Consider the following 27128-nt stretch of genomic DNA (forward strand, 5'->3'; position numbering starts at 1 on the left):
GCATATTCCCAATTTTTTGTTTTGAATATTTTGCTAAATATATAAACTCCTCTCATTTCCAGTAAAGACATCTGTAAAATACCATCCTATATGCCGATTCCACCCTTGTTATTCCCAGCAATTAATATATCCCGCAAACAAGGTCAGGGAGTATATCTGCTTATCATGTTGAAGACTTGTATTTAAAGTCCAACAAAGCCCAAAGGACTGACATTGTTGAATATGTTGGAAATTAAAAACTTGCCTCTTTATTTAGCCTGTGTGGTTTTGGGAGGGAAGGGTGGGGACAAAATAATAAGGACTAGCAGTTGAAGGAAGTTTAGTGTTCTCAATTTTAATTCCCACTCTAATAAGTGTGAAAAAGACAATATTCTTGGTAGAGGAGATATGACAATAACTTTTTTCTTCCTTAAATAGTTTATTGTCAAGTTGGTTTACATATAACACCCAGTGCTCACCCCAACAAGTGCCCTCCTCTATGCCTATCACCCCCCTTCTCCTCTCCTCCATCCCCAACAGCCGAGAAGAAAGAGAAAAATAGTTGGGGAGAGGGTGGGAAGCAAACCATGAGAGACTCTTGAATGCTGAGGACAATAAACTTTTAGGGAGACGCCAGAGGAAATTTAGAGTGAATTAAATCATTACATCATTCAGTAAACATTTAATAGTTTACCATGTGACATGAATTCTAATAGGCCCTGTTGATGTGAAAATGTGTAAATATACATATTATTTGTGTGTATATGTCTGTGTTTGTATATAGTTTCCAAATTACACTAAATCTATAGTGAGTGCTAATCAACAGCAAATATGAAAATTCAGTAATTATTTGCATTATCAAATGAATGCATTGATATTATTACTGCCTTATCCTCCCATTTGGACAATGGGAATTTAACAATATCTGTTTAGTAACTAAATTATATCTCTATCCTGACAGATAATATCAGGAAGTAAGAGATTTAATAGATATTCTAATGTGACACTATTAATCTTATTTTGATTGAAACAGGGTGTGGACAGCCAAACTGATGGGTGCTTATGGTGAGACCATTGCAAAAAAAGTGATAAAAAGGCTTCATATTGAGTCATGCCTGGGACAAGAATTATGACCATCCTTAAAGTTATAATTTAGGAAATACTTTGTTTATTGTGCCTCTTTTAGCACAGTGTGGATTATGAACCTATGTATTTAAGCATTTTTAGTATCTGTATCTTTTGATTTACATAATTCTTGTCATTTTCAATGATTTTCTTGCCTAAATAACATATGATAGAGTTTCACCATAGGTAGAACATTTATCTTTTATTTTAGGTAATGTCTTTTCCAAAACAGAAGTTGTACAGCCAGTGATATATCTTATAATGCCATCAGATTCTTGAAGACAAATATTATACAGCATATTTATTGTATAAGTTAATTTCAGGGCATTTTTGTTAGATATAAAATATAAAGAGGAAATAAAATGAAAATACAGTGTGGAAGGATGTTATGCTTAATTTAAAGTACACATGACATGTCAAAATACAAGATGTTTTCAATGATATGATTTAGTCATTAGTGTAACCCTTTATTATTATGTAAAATAAGTATTTGAATTAAACCAAATCATTATGTAAAAACTCAGTAAGCTTTACCGAGCCTTAATTTGTAGGATCTCTCTACATTATTATCATTATTATTTTACTAAACCATAAGCTGAGTCAGTTTTTTAAATCTCATGATGTGGGTATAACTGGAATTGAATTTATAGATATTTTTATAACCATTGAACCAGAAAAAAACTAGTATATAAAAATATTCTCTAAACAGAACAGATATCTTTTTCAGTTCACACATTCCTAGCATGAAATATTTTATACTTCCTCTATCCTTAAAATATGTTTTAAAATAAATTTAGAACACTGAAAACATTGTGAGTTTTTCCACTTTAATATTTTATTTACAGTGAATATTTGAGAGACATTTTTTCCTCTTTACTTCTTATTTACAATAGCTTTTAATTCACTAGGCACTTTTTTTTCCAAATTTTTATTTCAATTCCAATTAGTTAATATACAGTGTAACATTAGTTTCAGGTGTGAAATCTAGTGATCCATCACACCAACTTTTCATCACAAGTGTCTTCCTATCACCCATTTAACTGGTCACCCTGACCACTCCCCCTCCAGTAATCCTCAGTTTGTTCTCTATATTTAAGAGTCTGTTTTCTGCTTTGCCTCTCTTTCCCCCCCCCATGTTCATCTGTTTTCTTTTTTAAGTTCCACATATGAGTGAAATAATAAGGTATTTGTCTTTCTCTGACTGACTCATTTCACTTAGCATAATACTCTTTAGCTCCGTCCACATCATTGCAAATGGCAAGCTTTTATTATTTTTGATGGCTGAGTAATATTTCAGTGTGTGTGTGTGTGTGTGTGTGTGTGTGTCTTCTTTTGGCTCTTTTAATAATTTGGCCATTGTAGATAAGGCATGTATCTCTTCGAATCACTATTTTTGTATCCTTTGGGTAAATACCTACTAATACAATTGCTGTATCATAGGGTAGTTCTATTTTTAACTTTTCGAGGATCATCTGTACTATTTTCCAGAGTGGCTGCACCAGTTTTCATTCCCACCAACCATGCAAGATTGTTCCCTTTTCTTGGCATCTTTTCCAACACCTGTTGTTTCTTGTGTGGTTAATTTTAGTTGTTAATTTTAGGTGTAAAGTGGTATCTTATTGTAGTTTTTATTTGTATTTCCATGATGGTGAGTGATGTTGAGCATTGTTTCATGTGTCTGTTGGCCATCTGGATTTCTTCTTGGGAAAAAATGTCTATTCATATCTTCTCCCCATTTCTTAACTGGATTATTTGATTTTGGGGTGTTGAGTTTGCCAAGTCATTTATAGGTTTTGTATACTAACCCTTTGTCAGGTGTGTCATTTGCAAATGTCTTCTCCCATTTTGAATGTTGCCTTTTAGTTTTGTTGACTGTTTCCTTCACTATGCAGAAGTTTTTTATCCTGATGAAGTCCCAATAGTTTATTTTTGCTTTTGTTTCCCTTGCCTCAGGAGACATATCTAGTAACAAGTTGCTATGGCCGATGCCAAAGAAGTTGCTGCCCGTTTTCTCCTCTAGGATTCTATGGTTTTAATTAATATTTTGAATAATGAGTAACTTAGAGTTGGTTGATCTATATGTGGTAAAATGTCAGTCTTGTTACTTGGATTATGGCAGTTTAATTCATTAACAGGACTTGAATTCCCTTTGGTTTGAATTCTGCTATGCTTTTTCACTGAAGTAACATTTTCCTTTCTTTAAGAATTAGGGATTTACCACAGTAAACAAGGAAATGAAAAACTTTGATAATCATTCAATAAGACATTATTCAATATTAGGACTGTATGCCTCTGGAAATTTTTAAACAACCAAAAAAAGTTACTGGGGGTATGGAATTTAACATTTTTTTTTTCTGGAAGGAGGAAAAATGTATCTTTCTTGAAGAGAAAATTTGGCAGGTATATTGCATTACTTTTTATTTAGGGAAAGATATAATTTTTAATTATAAATAGCAGTTATGATTTAAGACCTGTGTCCTGTAAGGCAAAAGCATTATAGGGGTAAATGATAACTAGCTGTTCCTATACAGTAACTTTATGTTGTATGTATCCATACTACTCTGCATATTTAGAATAAAATATTTTAGATGTTAATCAGTTTAATTGTTGTAATGAATAATTATTCTGGAAATATGTCTGTATAATTTTTCTTTCTTTTTTTAAAATTTTTAATGTTTTTTAAATTTATTTTTGAGAGAGAGATAGAGACAGCCTGAGCAGGGGAGATTCAGAGAGAGAGGGAGTCACAGAATCCAAAGACAGGCTCCAAGCTCTGAGCTAGCTGTCAGCACAAAGCCTGACGTGGGGCTCGAACCGACGAACCACGAGATCATGACCTGAGCCGAAGTCGGATGCTTAATCAACTGAGCCACCCAGGCGCCCCTATATAATTTTTTTTCTGACTATAATACAACTACAGTTAACTTCTTGATCATAATTAAAACCCATATAGGTTTAATAGGGTTAAGAAGGAGAAGCTTTGAAGAAGGCTTCAAAAACTAACATTGAATGTTGGAGCATTGAACTCATTGAGTATCAATTGTTTTGCTAAAATTGCTAACTGAAACTGACAACCTGTGAGAGATTCTTTTGTTCAGAACCAAACTCAAATTGTTTTTCTCAGGTTTAAATTTTAGCCAGGAGAGTAACATTATACTTGCACACTGAATATTTTGTTTTATAGCACTATTTACTCTCATTCCAGATAGTAAAAATTCTATATTTTAAAAGGTTTAATATTAAATTTATATGTCAAAAGTAATATAAACTATTACTATTATCTGTTAGGAGGAAATCAGGATTTTGCTAGTTGAAATAAAAGGCAAATACTATTTTCTTATAAAATAAATCCGCTGTTGTTGCTATCTTAATATTCTAGCTAATGTTCAGCAACAAGTTAGTACCTAAAAGATTTTAAGATTGGCTAGTGGTCAATATTTGACACATATGAAAATACAGTTTATTTTATTTTATGTTTTTTTCTTATTTTTAAGAACACACTTTATTTTGAATTAAAGATGAATTCAAAATTATAATGTTAATAGTATTGAATAATTTCTTTTTTCGCTATTTTATTTTATTTTATTTTATAGTTTATTGTCAAGTTGGTCTCCATATAACACCGAGCATTCATCCCAACAAGTGCCCTCCTCCATGCCCATCACCCCCCTTCCCTTATCCCCCACTCCCATCATCCCTCAGTTTGTTCTCAGCTTTCAAGAGTCTCTCATGGTTTGCCTCCCTCCCTCTCTGCAACTATTTTTTCCATTTCTCCTCCCCCATGGCCCTCCATTAAGTTCCTCCTAATCCACTTATACATGAAAACATATGGTATCTGTCCTTCTCTGCCTGACTTTTTCGCTCAGCATAACATCCTCAAGTTCCATCCATGTTGCTACAAATGGCCAGATTTCATTCTTTCTCATTGCCATGTAGTATACCATTGTATAGATAAACCACATCTTCTTGATCCATTCATCAGTTGATGGACACTTAGGCTCTTTTCATGATTTGGCCATTGAGAGTGCTGCTATGAACATTGGGGTACCTGTGCCCCTATGCATCAGCACTACTGTATTCCTTGGGTAAATTCCTAGGAGTGCTATTGCTGAGTCATAGGGGAGTTCTATTGTTAATGTTTTGAGGAATCTCTATACTGTAAAAACACAGTTTATACTAAACTATCTGTATACCATGAAAAATAGTAGATAAGTAGAAATACAATATTTATCTTCCATATTCTTTTTTTTTTAAATGTTTTTATTTATTTCTAGGAGAGAGAGAGAGACAGCATGAGCAGGGGAGGGTCAGAGAGAGAGGGAGTCACAGACTGAAACAGGCTCCAGGCTCTGAGCTGGCAGTCAACACAGAGCCCGACGCGGGGCTTGAACCCACGAACCGCGAGATCATGACCTAAGCGAAAGTCGGACGCTTAACCGACTAAGCCACCCAGGCGCCCCTATCTTCCATATTCTTATTTTTTTTGTATTTGAACATTAGCGAGATTCTCAAGTTAGTTTTTATTGTATTTTTTTTTTCCTAGCAACACACATACTAAAATTGGAATGACACAAGAGACTTGCAAGGACCCTCTACAAGGCATTTACACTTATAAAACCATCTTCATATTTATCTTACTCATTTTTATTTTTTTATTTTTTGAGATGGTTTTTTTTAAATTTATCACTGAGAGAGAGATAGAGACAGCGTGAGCAGGGGACAGTCAGGGAGAGAGAGACACACACAGAATCTGAAGACAGGCTTCAGGCTCTGAGTTAGCTGTCAGCACAGAGCCCGACGCAGGGCTCAAACCCATGAACCATGAGATCATGACCTGAGCCGAAGTCAGAGGCTTAACCGACTGAGCCACCTAGGCACCCCTATCTCATTCATTTTTAAAGATGAAATCAAATGCCACCTCTTTTGATCTCCTCAGGTTGAAATTTATTTCTATGTTTTGTGCTCCAAATGTATTGTTTACATCAGTATTTTAGTCATTAGTGTATGTGTATACGTTTCTTATGTCTACGTATAATGTATCTTTATATTTCTCACAACATTTAATACAATCCCTTATAATAGAAGGCACTCAAAACGTCTTTATGGATTTGAATTTCTATGAGTCATTTGTTATTATTACTGCAGTATATATTCACACTAATACACAGGCATATAAATTATATAAAATAAATGTGAGAAGAAGAACATTTAAGTTTCCCAGTTGCTATAAACTTTGGGAATTTTCTAGATGTCCAACTGATAAAGAAATTGGTGACAGTTTAGAAATAGAGGGGAAAGGATTGTGTATGAAGGGATAAATGTCCCTATTTCAAGTGTCACTTTTTACAGCCACTGGTTATTTGAAATTCTAAAACAAATATATTAAACATTAAGATATACACTCATGCAAAATTCTGTGGCAGTTGTTTATCTATGCTGGAAATAGTTTATCTTCTTAGGTCATTTAGATTGCTTTCTTCTTTTTCCTATATGTGTTGCCTTATAAGCATACCATTTTCCTTTTGGGACAACTGTAGTGAACTCTTTTTTTCAGTATGTATAAAAAGTTAAAGGTATTTCCTAACAGCTTATAGCTCATGGAGAAAATGAATCTTTGCATCTGTTTGGTTGTAGACATGATACTATTAAAGACTTGTCATTTTCTTCCCAAAAATAGTCTAGGAAAAACTGCGATCTGGAAATGTTAGGGGCATTTTATTTGCTACAACTTAAAGCTTTCTGGGAAAGCCACTGAACTTTGATATTTTCGCCTCCCTCTGCCTTATATATGTATATATGTATTGTGTATGTATGTATATACACACACAAGTATATATATTTTAACGTTTATCTTTACCTTATTCAAATATGCCATGCTAAATAAATGGTTACCATCTATAAACTTGAAAAGAATATTTCATTTTTTAAAAATGTTTTATTTATTTCTGAGAGAGAGACAGTATGAGCAGGGATGGGTCAGAGAGAGAGGGAGATAGAGAATCTGAAACAGGCTCTAGGCTGTAAGCTAGTTGTCAGCATAGAGCCTGACGAGGGGCTTGAACCCATGAACCGTGAGATCATGACCTGAGCTGAATTCGGACGCTTAACCGACTGAGCCACCCAGGCGCCCCTGAAGAGAATATTTCTAACTTAACTGTTTTGTCTGACTATACCTAAACTCAGCAATGATTCTGTATCTTTGCTGTAATTTTAAAACTTGTCATGAATGCAAGAAAGGCTGTTGAATTGCTACCTCTATGTAGTTGCACTAGGATTAAGTAAAATGAACATCTCTTTCAAACAAATTTAGCTCAGTAGAATCCATTAAATTATAGTCACAGTTTTCTTTTTTTTTTAATATATTTTTTTAATGTTTTATTTATTTCTAGGAGAGAGAGAGAGAGACAGCGTGAGCAGGGGAGGGTCAGAGAGAGAGGGAGTCACAGACTGAAACAGGCTCCAGGCTCTGAGCTGGCAGTCAGCACAGAGCCCGACGCGGGGCTCGAACCCACGAACCGTGAGATCATGACCTAAGCGAAAGTCGGACGCTTAACCGACTAAGCCACCCAGGTGCCCCTATAGTCACAGTTTTCTAAGTTTGCTTGGAACTCTGTGGATGTGAAAATGAAAGGCCATATGGAAATGGCTTTCTGTAAGGTAACAGTTGGTATGGTTTTGTAGGTTGCATGTGCCTGTTGGCACTGTTGGCAGTTCAGCACCCTGGGAAAGGCATTGCTTTCAAACATGAGTAATTGATGAATTGTATGTAATATGCAAATGTGAATGCATAAATCTCCTGAATGACAGCTTAATTTATGTGAGCTTTTAAGAATGTGAGATTAAATTTTAATTAAATATCCTCAAAGGCACCCTGACTTTTCAGTTTTTCGGCTGCTATCGTCAGAAAGAAGTGGGGGGAGGTTTAAATCATAATTTTATGCACATTATGCACATTTTTTCATTCAGTGGTCATTGTTTAATATAAAAATCAAGGTATTTAAAGAAGAAAGGCATTTATCTTTAATTATAAAGCCACTGCTGTTATATTACAATGTCTGCAGTTTGTCATATATGATACAGAAAAAATATGTGGTTTGAAAATTAATGTCTTATACTTCATATATGATTCTTAAATTATTTCAGATACTACCATATATTTTAATATGCCAAGTTGAATAGTGGTAACTACAAATGACATTTCTTAGTACATGTTGTTTTGACGTTAATATTGTATTTGACAGTCTACATATTATTACCTTCAAAATGGCTAACATAAAGAGTTGATGGAGATAGAGCTGTTAATCCCTATTTGCTCTTAAATATATAGTGTGTATAGATGTAGCTGTATATGTGTGTAGTTTTAACCTCTGATAATAGTATTTTGAACCTTATGTGATATTCAGATTAGAATAAAAAGAAATTAATAAAAATCTTTGAAGTTTATGAGCACTTTACTTAATCTTTCTATGTGATCATCTATAAATTAATATTAACATCTATTAATTATAGATCTATCTAAAGTATGCTGTAAATACTGTTGTTTTAAAATATATTTCAACTTATTCACACTTTACAGTAAACCACATTGCCCGTAAGTAATAAATATGTAAAAATCTTAACCAGTTATGGGCTTTACCTAGTATTACTTGTTTTTCCCATAAACTTGCTTTCTTATAATTTACATTAAAAGGTTTAGTTTTTTACTACACTAAAAATGGCTACCTATAAGTCTTCACTTGAATATGAATTTTTTCTAATTTATCTTCTATATATCTTTTAATGTATCATTGTAGGGCTTAATTGCATAAACTCTGGAGTCATACTTTATAGATTCTAAATCCTAGCTCTGTCACTATCTGTGGTGTGACCTTGGGAAGATTATTTAAATGTGCCTAAGCATCAGGATTTTTGCCAGAATGAAGATACTTAATATAAAGCACTTAGAAGTGTATCTGGAACTTGGTAGGCCCCATGCAACTTACTGTTATTGTTTATTTCCACTGTTTTCGTTATAACCTCATTTTTACCAGACAGGTTTATCTCTTCTCTGATCCCAAGAAAGCTTAATTCTCATCTCCATGATTTAGTCCAGATTGTGTCTATCATGTGTCTTCTTTCCCAGGTCCCATCCAACCTGAGACGGGTAAGGGCCTCTTTCCTCCATAAAGCCTTCACTGACTCCCTCTGAACCAGTTCCACCTTTCCTTAGTTTTATTTTAGCCTTTGTTGTATAATCATTTCCTTATTTAATTTAATTGTGCTAGGGTTATAGTTGTGAAACTTATAGTCCACTTATTTAGTATTGTTCTTGTAACTTAAAAATTACTTCTAGTGTAAGTCTTAGCTCCTTTTATCTGATTTGCCTTTATCCAAGTTTTGTAAATCATGGAGATAAAAAATGTTTCAAGCCCCACATGAGTTCAGTCCCTTGCTTATTTTGTTCTTTTATGGTTGAGTTTATTTCATCAACTCTGAGGAGGTGCTCTTCTATTTGTTAGAAATTAAGGAAGGAAATGCCATTCATCTTATGCTAGGTTGAGAAATAAATATCTATGATACAGTGGATTTAGAGTCAGACAGATGAAGGCTACCATCTAGATTCATTGACAGGCCTTCAGCAAATAAGCCTATCTAAGGCTTAATTTCTCATCTTAAAGTAGTCATGGGATTATTTAGAAAATTAGATGAAGTTGATGTAAACCCTAGAATAATGCTTGACACATGGTAGGTATTAACTTGCCAGTACTTTCCTTCCTATTAATAATTCAATAACAATAACAAAACTCATATTAATGGGCGATGCAATGGAATAAAGCTCTTCCTTAAACTGAGATCAGATTTTGAGTTTCATAACATTGTCATCTGAAAATATGCATTGTATGATCTCAATATTTTTGTACTTTTTGAGGGTTGATTTGTGTCCGAGTATGTGATCTATTATGTTTGTGACTAATTGATTTATATATTTTGGTTTCTCCACATTTGGAACATATATATTTATAATTATTAGATTTTCTTGGTGGTTAGCTATCTTAATTATGATATAATGCCCTTCTTTATCTCCTATTACAGTCTTTATTTTAAAGTCTAGATCGTCTGATATATGTTTGGCTACTCTGGTTTTCTTTTGTCAACCATTGGCATGGTAGATTGTTCTCCACCCCCTTACTTTCAATCTGAATGTGTCTTTAGGTCTAAAGTGGGTCTCTTGTAAACAGCATATAGATGGATCTTGTTTTCTTATCCATTCTGTTAACCTATATCTTTTGATTGGAGTATTTAGTCCATTGATGTTTAGAATGAGTGCTGAAAGTTATGAATTTATTGCCATTATGTTGCTTGTAGAACTGGAGTTTCTGTTGGTGTTCTCTGGTCCTCTCTAGTCTTTGTTGCTTTCGGTCTTTTTTTTTTTTTTTTTCTTCCCTCAGAGAGTACCCCTTAAAATTTCTTGCAGGACTGGTTTAATGGTCATGAACTCCTTTAATTTTTGTTTGGGAAACTTTTTATCTCTCCTATTTTGAATAACAGCCTTGCTGCATAAAGAATTCGTGGCTGCATAGTTTTCTGATTCAGCATATTGAATATATCCTGCCACTCCTTTCTGGCCTGCCAAGTTTCTGTGGATAGGTCTGTTGCAAACCTGATCTGCCTTCCCTTGTAAGTTAAGGACTTTTTTTTTCCTTTGTAGCTTTCATGATTCTTTCCTTGCCTGAGTATTTTGTGAATTTGACTATGATCTGCCTTGTTGATGGTCAGTTTTTGTTGAATCTAATGGGAGTCCTCTGTGCTTCCTGGATTTTGATGCCTATGTCTTTCTCAGGTTAGGAACGTTATCCAGAATGATTTGCTCACATAACCCTTCTACCCCTTTTTCTCTCTCTTCATCCTCTAGGACTCCTGTGATTCCAATGTTGTTCCTTTTTAATGAGTCACTGATTTTTCTAATTCTTAAATCATGTTCTTTAGCCTTGGCCTCCCTCTTTTATTCTGCTTAGTTAATCTCCATAAGTTTGTCCTCTATATCACAGATTCACTGCTCTGCCTCATCCATCCTTGCCACAGTGGCATCAATTTGACATTTCAGCTCAGTTACAACAATTTTTTAAATTTCATACTGACTGGGCAAAGGACAAATATATGTTTGCACGTATAGGAGGATCAGGAGGAACTTAACTGAGGAACAAGGGGGAGAAGAAGGGGGGAAATGGTGGGGGAAAGGGAGAGAGGCAAACCATGAGAGACTCTTGAATGTTGACAAAAACTGAGGACTAATGGATGTGGGGGGGGAGGGGGTGATAGGCATGGAGGAGGGCACTTGTGGGGATGAGCACTGGGTGTTATGTGGAAACTAATTTGACAATAAAATATTTGTAAAAAAAAAAATACATACTGACTGGCTTTTACATTTATCTGCACAGAAAGGGATTCTAATCTATTTTCAGCTCCAGCTAGTATTATTATTATCATTGTGATTCTAAATTCTGGTTCAGACATCTTGCTTGTCTTTGTCTCGATTATTTCCCTGGCTGTTGTTTTTTCCTGGTCTTCCTTTTTGGGTGAATTCCTTTATTTCATCATTTTGAAGGAAGAAAAGGAATTAATAAGGTAAAAAATTAAAATTAAAAAATTAAAAACAACACAGACACACACGCACAAATCAAATAAATGATGCTAGATCCTAGGTGTGTTTTCATCTGGTTGTTGAAAAGAGCTTGATAGATTAGAGAAAAAAGGTGGGGGAAGGGAGGAAAACGTTTGAAAAGCTGAGAAAATGAATACAATGAAGTAGAATAAAATGAAATGATGGAAGCAAAATAGAATTTGAAAATTTTTCAAAGAAGTAAAGAATATAGTAGAAGAAATAAAATATTTTTAATAAAAATTGAAAATAGATATAAATTTTCCCTCTTTCTGTAGTCAAGAAAAATAAATGAATGAAAAAACAAAAAAAAAAATTTGAATAGATGGACCAGTGAGCAGACTGAAATACAATTGAAATTACTTAGGTTTTCCCTAGAAGTCAAACTACGAAGCACTTTATAGCTTGTAAACTAAGCAGGTGGAGAGACTTGTGTTCCTGAAGAGCAAGATTGGTCCAGTTGTATGGAGCTTAGTGTAATGGCTCCGTTCTCCACTAGATGGCACTGGTTAGCTTACTGGGGTGTAAGCTTACTGGGCACTGGCATTAGTAGGTGCATATGGGCATGCATGGGAGGGGTGAAAATGGCGTCACCCAACTACCCAGTTTCTAGTATTAGAACTCTGTCCTCCCTGATCAGCCATCTCAGACCCATCCTTTGTCTCCACCTACCATCCACTCCCTGCTTTTACACTGTCCATGACCAACCTGTCAGGTTGCCAGGTGGCACCTCCCCCTGAGTTTTATCTCAGATGCGGCTGTTTCCCAACCCCTCACTTCTGAGGGACTGTGGCTTTGACCCATTCTGGGGGATGGTCTCATGGAGCAATGGTAGGCTGTCACCCACACCCAGGAATGTTTGTGGGACCGTGTTACTGCTGATGCCCAGAGAGTGCAGCTGGGTGCAAGCTCGCTCCAGAAAAAGTTAACAGGATTATGTAGCAGCAGCGTTTCAGGGATTGTAGAAATTTACAACACACATCTGGCACCAGGCTTCACCCTTAACGTCCTTGTTTCAGCACCAGTGAATGTGGTTTTTCTCTGGGAGTCTGCTGGGACCTTTGCCTGTGGGGTGGCCACACAGCCTCTACCAAATGTCTTCCCATCAGGGGTACTACCTCTTCCTTCATGGCCTGAGGACCCTCAGACCTCACTCTCTGCTCCTGCGGATTCGCCCTTCCCACCAGAGCACCACCAAGTATCGAGCTGCAGAGTTTCAGGCCCTGCACTTCCCCTGTTTATAGAGTCTTAATGGAATTTAAGCCCTCTCCTTTCTCCCCTTTTTTCAGTGTCTGCGGATGTTTCCACTTTTCCACTTTCTCTCCAGCTGCTTTCGGAGGGGGTGCTTTTACCATACTCTCCCCCTATCTCTGTCAGCTCTCTGCAAGCAAAACCAGCTCCCTGCCCTCCACAACTTCTCTCTCCCCCAGTTAACCTCTCTGATGCATGTACTTGCTGTGTTCTGTGGTTCAGGTTGTTTAGATTGTTGTGTTAATCCTCAAATCTGTTTTCTAGGTGTGCAAGATGGTTTAGTGTTGATCTTGCTGTATTTCATGGATGTGAGACACACACAAAAATTACATGTTGTTTTGCCTTCTTGGCCCCTCCCCCTAACTGAGATCTGAAATGGAAGGAATGTAAAGAGTTTGTCTTGGAGAAGTGTGGGACTAAATTTTCTAATTTTTTCTCTGTAGGGAACAGAATGTATGGATACTTAATTTTAATGGGTACTTTTTAACTTGAAGTATAATTAATGGAGTGTTACATTTGTTTCAAGCATACACTGTAATGATTCAACAATTTATATATTTCTCAGTACTCATCAAGATATGTACAGTCTTAATGCTCTTTATTTACTCTACCCACACCCTCCCACCTCTCCTCTCGCAACCACCCGTTCATTCTCTATATTTAAAAGGTTGGTTTATTTGTTTGTCTTCTTTTTTTTATTTATACATTTTTAAATTCTTAATTGCCACATATGAGTAAGATTATATGTTACTTGTCTCTAACCAACTTATTTTACTTAGCATTATATCCTATTGGCCCATCCATGTTGTAGCAAATGACAAGATTTCATTCTTCAATATGACTGAGGAATACTTCATTAACATAAGCAACTCCTTTCTCCAATCATCTATTGATGGACACTTGGGTTGCTTCCATATCTTTTTTGGTAATTTATTATTTAAATGTCTTTTCATTAACTTACAGTGTAATATTATTTTAAGGTGTATGATGCAGTGATAACACCCTTCCATACAACACCTGGTGTTTATCACAAGTATACTCCTAAATACCCATCACCTATCTAAACAATGCCCCCACCCACTTCTCACCTAGGAAACCTCAGGTCTTTTCTTTTCTTTTTTTAAAAATTTTAAATGTTTTTTTATTTATTTATGAGAGAGATAGAGAGAGACAGCATGAGCAGGGGAGGGTCAGAGAGAGAGGGAGATACAGAATCTGAAACAGACTCCAGGATCTGAGCTAGCTGTCAGCACAGAGCCCGATGCGGGGCTCGAACCCACGAACTGTGAGATCATGACTTGAGCCAAAGTCGGGCACTTAACCGACTGAGCCACCCAGGCACCCCAACCTCAGATTTTTTCTATATAATTAGGAACCTGTTTCTTATTTTTTCTCTTTCTCTTATTTTTCTTCCATTTGCTTGTTTCTTTTGTTTTATAAACTCCATATATGAATGAAATCATACGGCATTTGTTTCTCTGGCTGACTTATTTTACTTAGCATTATCCTCTCTAGTTCCATCCATGTTGCTGTAAATGGAAAGATTTGATTTTTTATGGGAAATAATATTCCATAGTATATATACATACTACATAGTCTTTATCCATTCATCAATCAATGTACATGTGGGCTGTTTCCATAATTTAGCTAATGTAGGTAATGCTGCAATACATTCTGTCGTGCATATATCCCTTTTTGTATTTGTGTATTCTTTGGGTAAATACCTGGAAGGGCAATTGGTGAATCACAGGGCAGTCCCTTTTTTAACTTTTTTGAGGAGCTTCCATACTGTTTTCCAGAGTGGCTAAACCAGTTTGCATTCCCAATACAAGTGCAAGAGTGTTCCCCTTTCTCCACATCTTCATTAGCACTTGTTCCTTTTTGCTTGCTGTTGTTTCCAGCTTTCATTTAAATTCTAGTTGAACAAACAGTGCAACATTGATTTCAGTAGTAGAACTTAGTGATTTATTACTTATATATAACATCTAGTCCTCATTCCAATAAGTGCCCTTCTTAATACTCATCACCCATTTAGCCCATGCCCACCTCCCTTTCAGCAACCCTCAGTTTGTTCTCTATAGTTAAGCATACTTATGGCTTGTCTTCCTTTCTTTGACTTCTCCCCCTTAATATGTTTTGTTTCTTAAATTCTGCAATGAGTGAAAACATATGGTATTTCTTTTTCTCTAACTGATTTGTTTCTCTTAAGAAAATACACTACCTCCATCCATGTCATTGCAATGGCAAGCTTTCTTTTTAATAGCTAAGTAATATCTCACAACAATATACCACAACTTCCTTATCTATTCATCAGTCAATGGACATTTCAGATCTTTCCATAATTTGATTATAATAGATAATTCTGCTATAAACATTAGCGTTCATGTGCCCCTTTGAATCAGTATTTTCGTATCCTTTGGGTAAATACCTAGTGGTGTAATTGTTAGGTCCTTTTTTTTTTTTTTTTTTGTAATTGTTAGGTCCTAAGGTAGTTCCATTTTTAACTTTTTGAGGAACCTCCATACTGTTTTCCAAAGTGGCTACACCAGTTTGCATTTCCACTTAGAGTGTAAGAAGGTTCCCCTTTCTCCACATCCTCGTCAAATCTATTGTTTCCTATATTATTAATTTTAGCCATAAGTATAAAGTGATATTTTAGTTTTTAGTTGTATTTTCCTGATGATGAGTGATGCTGAGCATATTTTCATGTGTCTTTTGGCCATCAGGACGTTTATTGGGAAAAAGTTATTTTCATATCTTCTGCCCGTTAAAAAAATCATGTTTATTTATCTATTTTGAGAGGAAGAGAGAAGGAGAAAGTGAGAGATAGCAAGCAGGGAGGGGAAGAGAGAGAGGGAGAGAGAGAATCCCAAGTCGATTCCACACTATCAGCGCAGAGCACAATTAAAGGCTTGACTTCATGTACCAAGAGATCATGACCTGACCCAATATCAAGAGTAAGACACTTAACCAAATGAGCTACCCAGGTGCCCCTATCTTCTGTCCATTTTTAATTGGGTTATTCATTTTTAGGGTGTTGAGTTTTATAAGTTCTTCATATATTTTGGATATTTACCCTTTATCAGAAATGTTATTTGCAAATATCTTCTCCCATTCCATAGGTTACTTTTTAGTTTTGTTGATTGTTTTCTTCATTGTCCAGAAGCTTTTTATTTTGATGAAGTCTGAAAAGTTTATTTTTATTTTTGTTTCCCTTCCCTCAGGAGACATATCTACTAAGAATTTGGTATGGCCAATATCAAAGAGGTTGCTGCCTGTATTCTCCTCTATGATTTTACTGGATTCAGGAATCACACTTAGTCTTTAATATGTTTCGAATTTATTTTTGTGTTTGGTACAAAAAAGTGGTTCAGTTTCATTTTTTTGCATGATGCTGTGCAGTTTTGCTAAAGAGATTCTTTTTTCAATTGAGTATTCTTTCCTGTTTTGTTGAGATTCATTGACCATAGAATTGTAGATTTTTTTCAGTTTTCTATTCTGTTCTATTAATTTGTGTGTTTATTTGTGTGTCAGAACCATAATCTTTGGATCACCACAGCTTTGTAATATAGTTTGAAGTTGGAATTGTGAGGCCTTCAACTTTGCTTTTCTTTTTCAATTTTGCTTTTGCTCTTCAGGGTCTTTCGTGGTTTCATACAAATTTTAAGGTTATTTGTTCTAGCTCTGTGAAAAGTGCTTGTGGTGCCTTGATAAAGATTGCATTTAATGTGTAGATTGTTTTGGGGATAGTATAGATGTTTTAACGATACATGGTTTTCTAATTCATGTGTATGAAATGACTTCCCATTTCTTTGTGTCCTCTTCAGTTAGTTTCATCAGTGTTTTATAGTCTTCAGAATATAGATCTTTCACCTCTTTGGTAAGGTTTATTTCTAGGTATCTTAAGGTTTTTGGTGCAATTGGAAATCAAGAGATTCCTTGATTTCTCTTTCTGCTGTTTCATTACTGGTGTATAGAAAAGCTACTGATGTCTGTACATTGATTTTGTATCCTGAAATTTTAATGAATTTGTGCATCAGTTCTAGTAATTTTTTGCTAGATTTCTTTTTTAATATAGAGTATCATGTCACCCACAAATAGTGAACATTTGACTTCCTCCTTGCTGACTTGGATGACTTGTATTTATGTATTTAATTTTACTGTCTGATAGCCGAGGATAGGACTTCTAGTACTTTGCGGGGCGCCTGGGTGGCTCAGTTGGTTAAGCGTCCGACTTCGGCTCGGGTCATGGTCTCACGGTTCGTGGGTTCAAACCCCGCGTTGGGCTCTGTGCTGACAGCTCAGAACCTGGAGCCTGCTTCACATTCTGTGTCTCCCTCTCTCTCTGACCCTCCCCTGCTCACACTGCCTCTCTCTCTCTCAGAAATAAATAGTAAACAAAAAAATTTAAAAAAAAGGACTTCTAGTACTTTGCTGAATAACATTAGTGTGAGTGGACATCCCTGTCTTGTTCCTGACCTTGGAGGAAAAGCTCTCAGGTTCTCCCTATTGAGGATTATATTAACTGTGGGTCCTTCATATTAGGCCTTTATGATATTGAGGTATGTTCCCTCTTTCCCTAATTTGTTGAGGGTTTTTATCAAGAAGGGATACTGTGCTGTGTGAAATGCTATTTCTGTATCTATTGAGAGGATCATATGGCTCTTATCATTTCTTTCATCAATGTTGTGTATCATTTTGATTGATTTACAAATATTGAACCACTCTTGCAGGCCAAGAATAAATCCCATTTGATTAAAGTTACTGATTCTTTTAATGTACTGTTTGATTTGAATTTACTAGTATTTTGCTGAGAAATTTTGTATCCATGTTCATTAAGGATATTGACTTTTCATTCTCTGTTTTAGTGTGGTTTTTGTTTGGTTTTGACATCAAGGTATTGCTGGCCTCATGGAATGAATTTTTGGAATAGTTTGAGAAGGATAGGTATTAACTTTTCTTTAAATGTTTGTTACAATTCCCCTGGGAAGCCATCTGGTCTTGGACTTTTGTTTCTTGAGAGATTTTTGATTACTGATGTAAATTCTTTGCTTGTTATTGTTCTCTTTAGGTTTTTTATTTCTTCATGTTTCAGTTTTGGTAGTTTATATGTTTCTAGGATTTTTCCCAATTCTTCCATATCACCCAATTTGTTGGCATATAATATTTCATAATACTCTCTTATCATTGTTTATATTTCTATAGTGTTGGTTGTGATATCTTCTCTCTCATTTGTGATTTTATTAATGGGTTAATAAATTTTACTAATTCTTTAGAAGAATAAGTTCCTGTTTTCATATATATGTTCTATTGTTTTTGTTTGTATGTTAGTTTACTTCTGTATCATTTTTTTCTGCTCTAACCTTTATTATTTCCGTTGTGCTGGCATTAGGCTTCATTTGCTGTTCTTTTTTTAGTTCCTTCAGGTGTAACATTAAGTTGCCTATTGGAGCTTTTTCTTGCTTCTTGAGTTAGACCTGTACTGATACATACTTCCCTTTAATTACTGAATTTGCTACATCCCAAATGTTTCAAATTATCATGTTTTCATTTTCATTTTTCCATGCATTTTTTATTTCTTCTTTAATTTCTTGGTTGACTCATTCATTGTTTAATAAGATGTTCTTTAACCTCAATGTATATGTAGTCTTTCCAAATTTTTTCCTGTAATTGATTTCAAATTTCATGGTGTTGTGGTCAGAAAATATATATGGTATGATTTTAATCTATTTGTACCTGCTGAAGCCTGATTTGTCACCTAGTATGTGTTCTATACTGGAGAATGTACCATTTGCACTTGAAAATAAAGTGTATTCTGCTGTTTTAAGATGAAGTGTTCTGAATATACCTGTTAAGTCCATCTGGTCAAGGGTGTCATTGAAAGTCATTGTTTCTTTGTTGGTTTTCTGTTTAGATGATCTGACCATTCCTGTAAGTGTGGTATTTAAGTCTCCTACTCTTATGGTATTATTATCAATGAGATCCTTATGTTTGTTATTAATTATTTTATATATTTGAGTATTTCATATAGGGGACACAAATACTTACAATTGTTAGATATTTCTGCTGCATAGGCTGTTTTTTTATGATATAGTACCCTTTTTTATCTTTTAGTACAGTCATTGGTTTAAAATCTAGTTTGTGTTATATAAGTATTGCTGCTACTGCTTTCTTTTGACACCATTTACATGGTAAATTGTTCTCCTTCGCTTCACTTTCAATCTGCAGATATCATTGGGTCGAAAATAAATCTATTGCAGACAGCATATAGATTGATCTTGTTGTTGTTGTTGTTGTTAATCTATTCTGATCCTATATATCTTTTGTTAGAGCATTTAGTCCATTTACATTCAGAGTAATTATTTATAGAAACGAACTTATGGACATTTTATTACTTTTTTGTTTGTTTGATGATTTTCTCTGTTCTTTTCTAATCTTTGTCACTTTTGGTCTTTCCGACTCAAAGTGTCTCCTTCAATATTTCTTGCAAGGCTGTTTTACTGGTCACAAACTCCTTTAGTTTTTCTTTGTTGGGAATATCTATCTCTCCTTCTATTCTGAATGATAGCCTCACTGGATAGAGTATTCTTGGCTTCATATTTTCCCCATTCACCATGCCCTATATATCATACCACTCCCTTCTTTCTTGACAACTTTCTGTGGAGTGATTGGCTGCTAACCTTATTTGTCTTCCCTTGTAAGTTATGGATTTCTTATGTCTTGCTTCTTTTAGCATTTTTTCTTACCTCTTTATTTTGTGTATTTGACTATGATATGTCTTGATACTGGCCTGCTATTCTTGATTTTGATGGGGGATTTCTGAGGCTCCTGGATGGATGTCTGTTTCCTTCCCCAGATTCGGGAAGCTTTTAGCTATAATTTTCTCAAATAAACCTCTTGTTTCTTTCCTCTGCTTTCTTCTTCTGGGACTCCTATGATAAAAAATGTTATTACATTTCAGGAAATCACTGAGTTCCTTAAGTCTACTTTCATGATCTAATATTTTTTGTTCCTTCTTTTCAACTTAATTATCTTCCATAATTCCATCTTCTATATCATTTATTTGTTCATCTGCTTCTTCGTCCTTGTGTTCATTACATCCAGTCAGTTCTGAATCTCGGTTATTGTATTTTTCACTATGGACAGATAGTTGTTTTTGTTGTTGTTTTGTTTTGTTTTTGCTGTTTTATCTCTGTAGTAAGGAACTTTCTGATTTTTTCTTTGCTTTTCTCAAGCCCAGGTAGTATCCTTGTGATTGTTGCTTTAAATTCTGGATAAGGCATATTACCTATCTCTGTTTTGATCAGATACCTGGCTTTGATCTTTTCTTGTTCTTTCTTTAGGGATGAATTTCTCCATCTTGGCAATTTTTTCTAGGTCTCTATCTTATTCTCTGTCTTATGAAAGCCTGTTATATTTCCTGCTCCTGATATTAATGACTTTATGAAGAAGAGGTCATATAATGTAAAGAGCCTGCTGCTTCAGAAAGTGTCTCTTGTACACATTCTGCTGCTGTGTTTTGCCTGCTCTTTCCCTAAGGTAAGTACTCTGCAGTTTCTTTTGTCTACAGTGTGGAGTATTTGGACTTTGGCCAGAGTGTGATAAATTTTAACTAGATGTGCTCTGTCGTGCTTTTAAAAGAGACCTGATGGTAACTCCACTAGAGCTGAAGTTTTGCAACACTCTATAGTCAGTAGATGTGGTGTGTGCTGGAAGGTGTTCTATTCTTCTGCCCCCCCAGACATGGTTTTCAGGCACATTGCCCACAAAAAGCAGCACCTGCACAGTGCAGGGAGGCTGGGCTTGGCATAAACAGTTCAGGTGGCCACTGGTGGTGTTGTCCTACTTATAGAAGTTAGAAAATGCTGAGTGGAGAGAGGAGTTTGTGGCCACTGATGTCTTGGAAGCCCTCCCATAAGAATAATCTCCCCTCACATGTTCCAGGCATTCCTCAGATGGCTGCCTTCACCCTGTCTGCATCTAGGCCTTCTGTTCATCCAGTACCACAGCACTGTGTTTTATCTCAGGCAAGCTGAGTTTTTTAAAATGTTTTATTTATTTTTGAGAAAGAGGGAGAGAGAGAGAGAGAGAGAGAGAGAGAACGTTAGCAGGGGAGGGTCAGAGAGAGAGGGAGACATAGAATCTGAAATAGGCTCCAGGCTCTGAGCTGGCAGTCAGCACAGAGCCCAATGCTGGGCTCGAACCCACTAACTGTGAGATCATGACCTGAGCTGAAGTCAGACGCTTAACCGATTACACCACCCAGGAACCCCCTTGCTGAGTTTTTAAACTCCAAACTTCAGGGATCTGGCATGGAGGGACCCATACTGGTCCTCTGAAGGGAAGTCACACCATTCTGGGAGTGATACAGATTTGTCCCAGAAGGGAAGTTGCAGCACAGCACAGAGACCTGGAATTTGGTGTAAAGTGTAGCAAAGAGTTGTTGTCTGGGTTAGCTGTCCTCAGCAGGTGTCTGTGCCTATGCTGACAGTAAGGGGAGGGCAGGTAAAAGCTCCCACCAGGTCTTTTGTTCGAAGAGATGAAATACCACCCTTACAGACATGTTCCAAGATTGGGGAAAATCTCACTCAGTCTGATCCAAACAATCATCAGGTCATACCATCTGACCCCAAGGTTAGCTGCCCACCTACTCCACAAGAGCACTCACCACCCTCAAGGCTCTACACCAGGCACACAGTAGACTTCTAAAACTCCAGTCTTTGAGCTCTGCTCATTGCAAAAACTCACGATAATCAGCACCTCTCTCAGTCAATGGTTTTGTGGAAGTGTTTTTCTTAAGTAAGCCCTTGTGCACTCTTCTCTCTGTGTCTCTCTCTTGCCTCTCTTAATGATCAGGATTCCCTCCCCTCCACAGCACCTGCAATCCATTTCTCCCCTACATCATGTCTCCATACCTCCTACCTTCCATGATGTGGTCTCTTCCCTCCCTCTAGTTGTGCAGTTTTTTTTTTCTTTCAATCCTTAGATAGATTGATTTCTTGAATATTCAGAATGATTCGCTAGCTAAGTTTGAGGGATGAGATATGCTTAGGATCCTCCTAATTTTCTGCTATCTTAATTAGTCCTTCCATTGTTTGTTTGGTTTTTTTAATGTTTTATTTATTTGTGTGTGTGAGAGAGAGAGAGAACGAGAGAGCGAGAGAGCGAGCATGAGCAGGGGAGGGTCAGAGAGAGAGGGAGACACAGAATCTGAAACAGGATCCAGGTTCTGAGCTAGCTGTCAGCACAGAGCCCGACACAGGGCTCGAACCCATGAACCATGAGATCGTGACCTGAGCCGAAGTCCGACGCTTAACCGACTGAGCCACCCAGGCGCCCCCCAATGTTTGTTCTAAAGTCTACTTTGTCTAACATTAGTATCATTACTCTGACATTCTTTTGATATTCATTTGCATTACAAATTTTCTCCATCCCCTCACTTTCAATCTGCAGGTGTCTGTAGGTCTAAAATGAGTCTCTTGTAGGCAGCATATAGATAGATCTCACTTTTATATCCATTGTGACACCCTGTGTCATTTGATTAGAGCATTTAGTCCATTTATGTTCAAAGTAATATTTGATAATGATTTTAGTGCAATTTTGTTACATATTTTGTTTTTGTTTTGTGAGACTTTCTTTGATTCTTTCTTAGTTTTTGTCTCTCCTTTGAACGCAAAGAGTCATTTTTTAGTATTTCTTGCAGGGCTGGTTTGGGAGTCATGAATTCCTTTAGTTTTTGTTCCTCTGGGAAACTCTTTACCTCTCCCTCTATTCTGAAATATAGCCTTGCTGGATAGAGTATTCTTGGCTGCATATTTTCCCCATTCAAGGCTTTGAATATATCATATCACTTTCTTCTGGCTTGTCAAGTGTCTTTGGAGAAATCTATAGCTAGCCTTATAGGTTTTCCCCTGTAAATTAAGGATTCTTTTGTATTGCTGCTTTTAGGACTTTTTTCTTTAAGACTAAATTTTGCAAATTTAATTACAATATATTTTGATGTTGGTCTGCTTTTGTTGATTTTGATTGGCGTTCTCTGTGCCTTCTGCATCTGGATATTTGTTTCCTTCCCCAAATTAGGCTAGTTTTCTGCTATTAGTTCTAGAAATAAATTTTTTGCTCCCTTTCTCTCTCGTTTTCTTCTGGATATCTTATAATACAAATGTTGTTACTTTTTAATGAGTCACTGAGTTCCCTAACTCTATTCTCATGTTTCATAATTCTTCATTATGTCTTTTTTGTTCAGCTTCATTACTTGCCATTATTTTGTTTCTAGGTCACCAATTAATTATTCTGCTTCTTCCAGCCTGCTGTCCATTTCATCAATCTAATTTCCATTCTTCATCTTTGATGTGTTCTTTTTTAACTCTTATCTCTGTGGTAAGGGTGTCAATGATGTCTTCTATTCTTTTCTCAATCCAAGGGAGTATCCTTATTATTGTTGCTTCAAATTCTCGATCAGGAATCTTAGTTATAGTTGTTTCACTTAAATATCTGGTGTGGCCTTATGTTATTCTTTCATTTTAGGTAAAATTCCTCCATCTTTGCATTTTTTCTTAAGTCTGTGACTTCTTCTCTGTGTTAGAAAATCTTGTTATGTCTCCTGATCCTGCAATTAACAGCTTATTAACAGCTTTATGAAGAAGTCATGTAGTGTCCAGGTCTGGCACTTCATGGTGTGCCTCCAGTGTGTGTTGCATGGACTCTGCTGCTGTATTTTGGCTGCTCTATTCTTCAGGTTAGTTTTCTGCAAGCTCCTCTTGCTTGCTGCAGGCAGTGATTAATCCCTTGCCTGAATGTGGTGAGTTTTAACAAGATGTGCCTGATCTACTGTGAAATGAGACCTGTGACCACCTCCACCACTGCTGATGCCCAGAAGAACTTTCTGGGAGAGGTGGTGTGTGCAAGAGTTTGTGCTAATCTTCTGGGTCAGGGGCCCTCCAGGCTGGAACTTCAACAGTCTTGACTGAGAAGTACAGTTCCAACAGAGTGCGGGGGTTGGGGCTTGGACTTGGTTTAAGGAAGTTAGTGAGCCAGTGTTGGTGGTGTGCTGCTTCTAGGAGATGGCTTTGTTTTTATGCTTACTGGGGGTGGAAGGGAAATGGTTCCATCCAGCTCATTTGTTTAAGGAGAAGCATCTCAATGAATGACACCTCTTAGGGACATGCTCAAGAAGAGTGAGTTATCTCCCCTGTGTGTGCCACAGATGTTCTTAAGATTGCTGTTTCCCAGGAAAAACTTAACAGAGGACCATGGAGGAGGAAAAGGGAGAAAAATACTTGGGGAGAGGGAGGGAGGCAAACCATGAGAGACTCTTGAATAGTGAGAACAAACTCAGGGCTGATGGGGTTGGGGGACTTGGGAAGAGGGGTGATGGGCATGGAGGAGGGCACTTGTTGGGATCAGCACTGGGTGTTACATGGAAACCAACTTGATAATAAACTATGAAAGAAAAAGAAAAGATTTCTGTTTCCATGCTGTCTTCCCCTGGGTTGTTTACCTGTCTTCTCTTATTAGCAGGGCAGTGCCCTCCAGGCTCTATCCCAGCCAAGCCCATTTACCTTTAAAACTCCAGGCTTTAGGCCTTGCTGCTTGCAAGAACTCATGAAATTCTGTCCTGCTCATTTCCCAAGCCAATAGCTTTGGGGAAATGTTCTCCTTATGTGATATCCTGTATGCTCCTCTCTCTCTCTCTCTCTCTCTCTCTCTCTCTCTCGCCATTTTCTGTTACCACAGATCCTTTTCTCCCCTAAACCATGTCTCTGCAATTTCTTCTTCTTTGTTGTCGAATCTTCTCTCCCTTTTGTTTTGGAGTTTGTTCTCTCAGTCTTCAGTTCAAATTCTGGGATATTCAGGATGATTTAATAGTCATCTAGTTGTTTTTGTGAGATGAGACAAGCCTAGGGCCCTCCTACTCTGCCGCCATTTCTCCTATCACACTTTGTATATCAGTGTTTTCATTTACTTTTGCTCACATACAATCAGAACTAATACACATTATTATAGACATGGACAAGTTTCAATAGTCCAAGTAAGAAAAATGGAGTAAAGGAGAAATCTTGAAAGGGATTATAATGATTATTGTAGAAAAAGCTATGGATTGGAAATCAGTAAGCATGGGTTACAATCCTGTTTTCTCTCCTACTACCTGTGATCATACATAAACACATTTCACCTCTTTGGGCTTCAGTTTACCTGTGTGTACTAGAATGAATTTGCACTAACTACTCTCTAAGATTCCTTACAGCTTTAATTTTCTAGGATTCTTTAAGGTCTTTGACCCTTGTGATAGCATAGTGTAGTAAACCAATGTTCTGAACCTGGAATCACATTGCTGGTGTCTAATCTGAGTTCCCCAATGTAATAGCTGTATGACTTGGGAAAGTCATTTATATCTGTTGAGCCACAGTTTTCTGAACTGTAAAATAAGCATGACAATAATAATACACACTTAAGATTGTAAAGAGTATTTTATACATACTTTACTGTGTTAAGAGTATTAAATAAGTAGAAATAAAAATTTAGAATTACTAATACATACTAAATATTCACTAAAATTATATAATTTATTACCCAAATTTGCAGAGGATGTGAATTAATGAAGTACATCCAACTTATATCACATCTTGCTGATGCAAGCATATATCCATATGGCAGTCAGTCAGTGGGTATAGCCAGTAAGGCAGTATCAGAAGGTGGAAGAAGGTCAGTAAAGTATCCTCTTGACTAAGAAGGCACTTTAAGACCAAAAAATGAATCATGTTACTCCATACTGTTTATTCAGAATTTTATTAAGGGTAACTTACTGGGGAGGGGGTTTGGTAGGGATTAGGCTGACAAGTAAGCCGGGTGCCACACAGCTATTCTCTGCCAAGTCCAGAACCCAATACATAGCATACAGTGAGGACATTGTAGTGAGATTAGAGTGTAGTTCCCTAAAATGGTGCCACCTGTGCATCAGTTATATCTCTGCTAGTTCTCAAAAGTGGTGCCATCTGTGTACCAGTCATCTCCATTAATTAACTAAAGCGGAGTCTTCTATGTGTCACTTTAGAGATGATCAGAACAAGTCTTCTCACATCCTGGAGGGCATACATTAACCTCCATGGGGCCTGGAACATATAGCCTTGAGGGAGGCCATTGCACAGGCAGGAAAAGTTGAAGGGCCAAAGGTGGAGTCAGTGTTGTTAGCACTACCACATCTTTATCAATCTATTCTCATATCAAGATCTCTTACTTTGAATCTGTATAGAACTGAATGACCTGCATTTAGGTCTAATGTTGTATTTCTTGTATTGTTAGATATATTTTCATGAAATCATGTCTTCCATTTCCAAAGCATGTTAGGACAGAATTAATGTCTTATATTTCCTGTTGCCCCATAACAGATCATGTGACATTGGATCTGGTCTCTCGTAGGTGATCATGAATAGTTGATTGATAGTACAGATTCTAATCCTTCTCAGAGTAGCATCATACAAACAAATCTCCATTGTTCTAAGTTTTACATTTAATAAGAATTTAGCTACCTCTTTATGGAAGAATGAATCCTGAATCATCATGAGAAAAGAACAACATTGGGCAATATGGATGGTAAAGATTACAAATGATGTTACCTCATAAATTACATTTTAGGCTAACTATCCTTATACATTTCCTTCCCTTTTCTAAATTTTTTATGTTTATTTTGTTTTTGAGACAGAGAGAGACAGAGCTTGATCGGGGGAGGGGCAGAGAGAGAGGGAATCACAGAATCTGAAGCAGGCTCCAGGCTCTGAGCTGTCAGCACAGAGCCCGACGCAGGACTGAAACCCATGGACTGCGAGATCATGACCTGAGCCGAAGTCGGCCACCCAAATGGCTGAGCCACCCAGGCGCCCCAATACATATCTTCTTCCTAAATGTCAAATGTTCATTGTCATGCAATAATGTTGGAAAAATATTTTCTTGTCGTTGGAAAAATATTTTCTTGTCATTAGAAGAAAATTCTTCTGTTAATGGAATTTGAAAGTCTATATAAATGTATTCTTTATAATTATGTAGAATGTCTGCTTACAATGGTTTGCATGAGGCCTTAGAAAATAGACCAGAAAATTACTAGAAAATAACGCCTTTGGTAAACAAAGATATTTAC

At 36.5% G+C, this 27128-nt stretch overlaps 1 pseudogene; it reads right to left on the reverse strand.

Annotated features, from left to right (window-relative positions):
- LOC120225876 overlaps positions 1-18921 on the reverse strand; it is a 67077-nt pseudogene extending 48156 nt beyond the window's left edge.
- Between the last annotated feature and the right edge of the window lie 8207 nt (positions 18922-27128).

Source organism: Hyaena hyaena, unplaced genomic scaffold (genome assembly GCF_003009895.1).
Source record: "Hyaena hyaena isolate Hyena2069 unplaced genomic scaffold, ASM300989v1 scaffold_1531, whole genome shotgun sequence".
In the NCBI taxonomy this organism is placed as follows: Eukaryota; Metazoa; Chordata; class Mammalia; order Carnivora; family Hyaenidae; genus Hyaena; species Hyaena hyaena.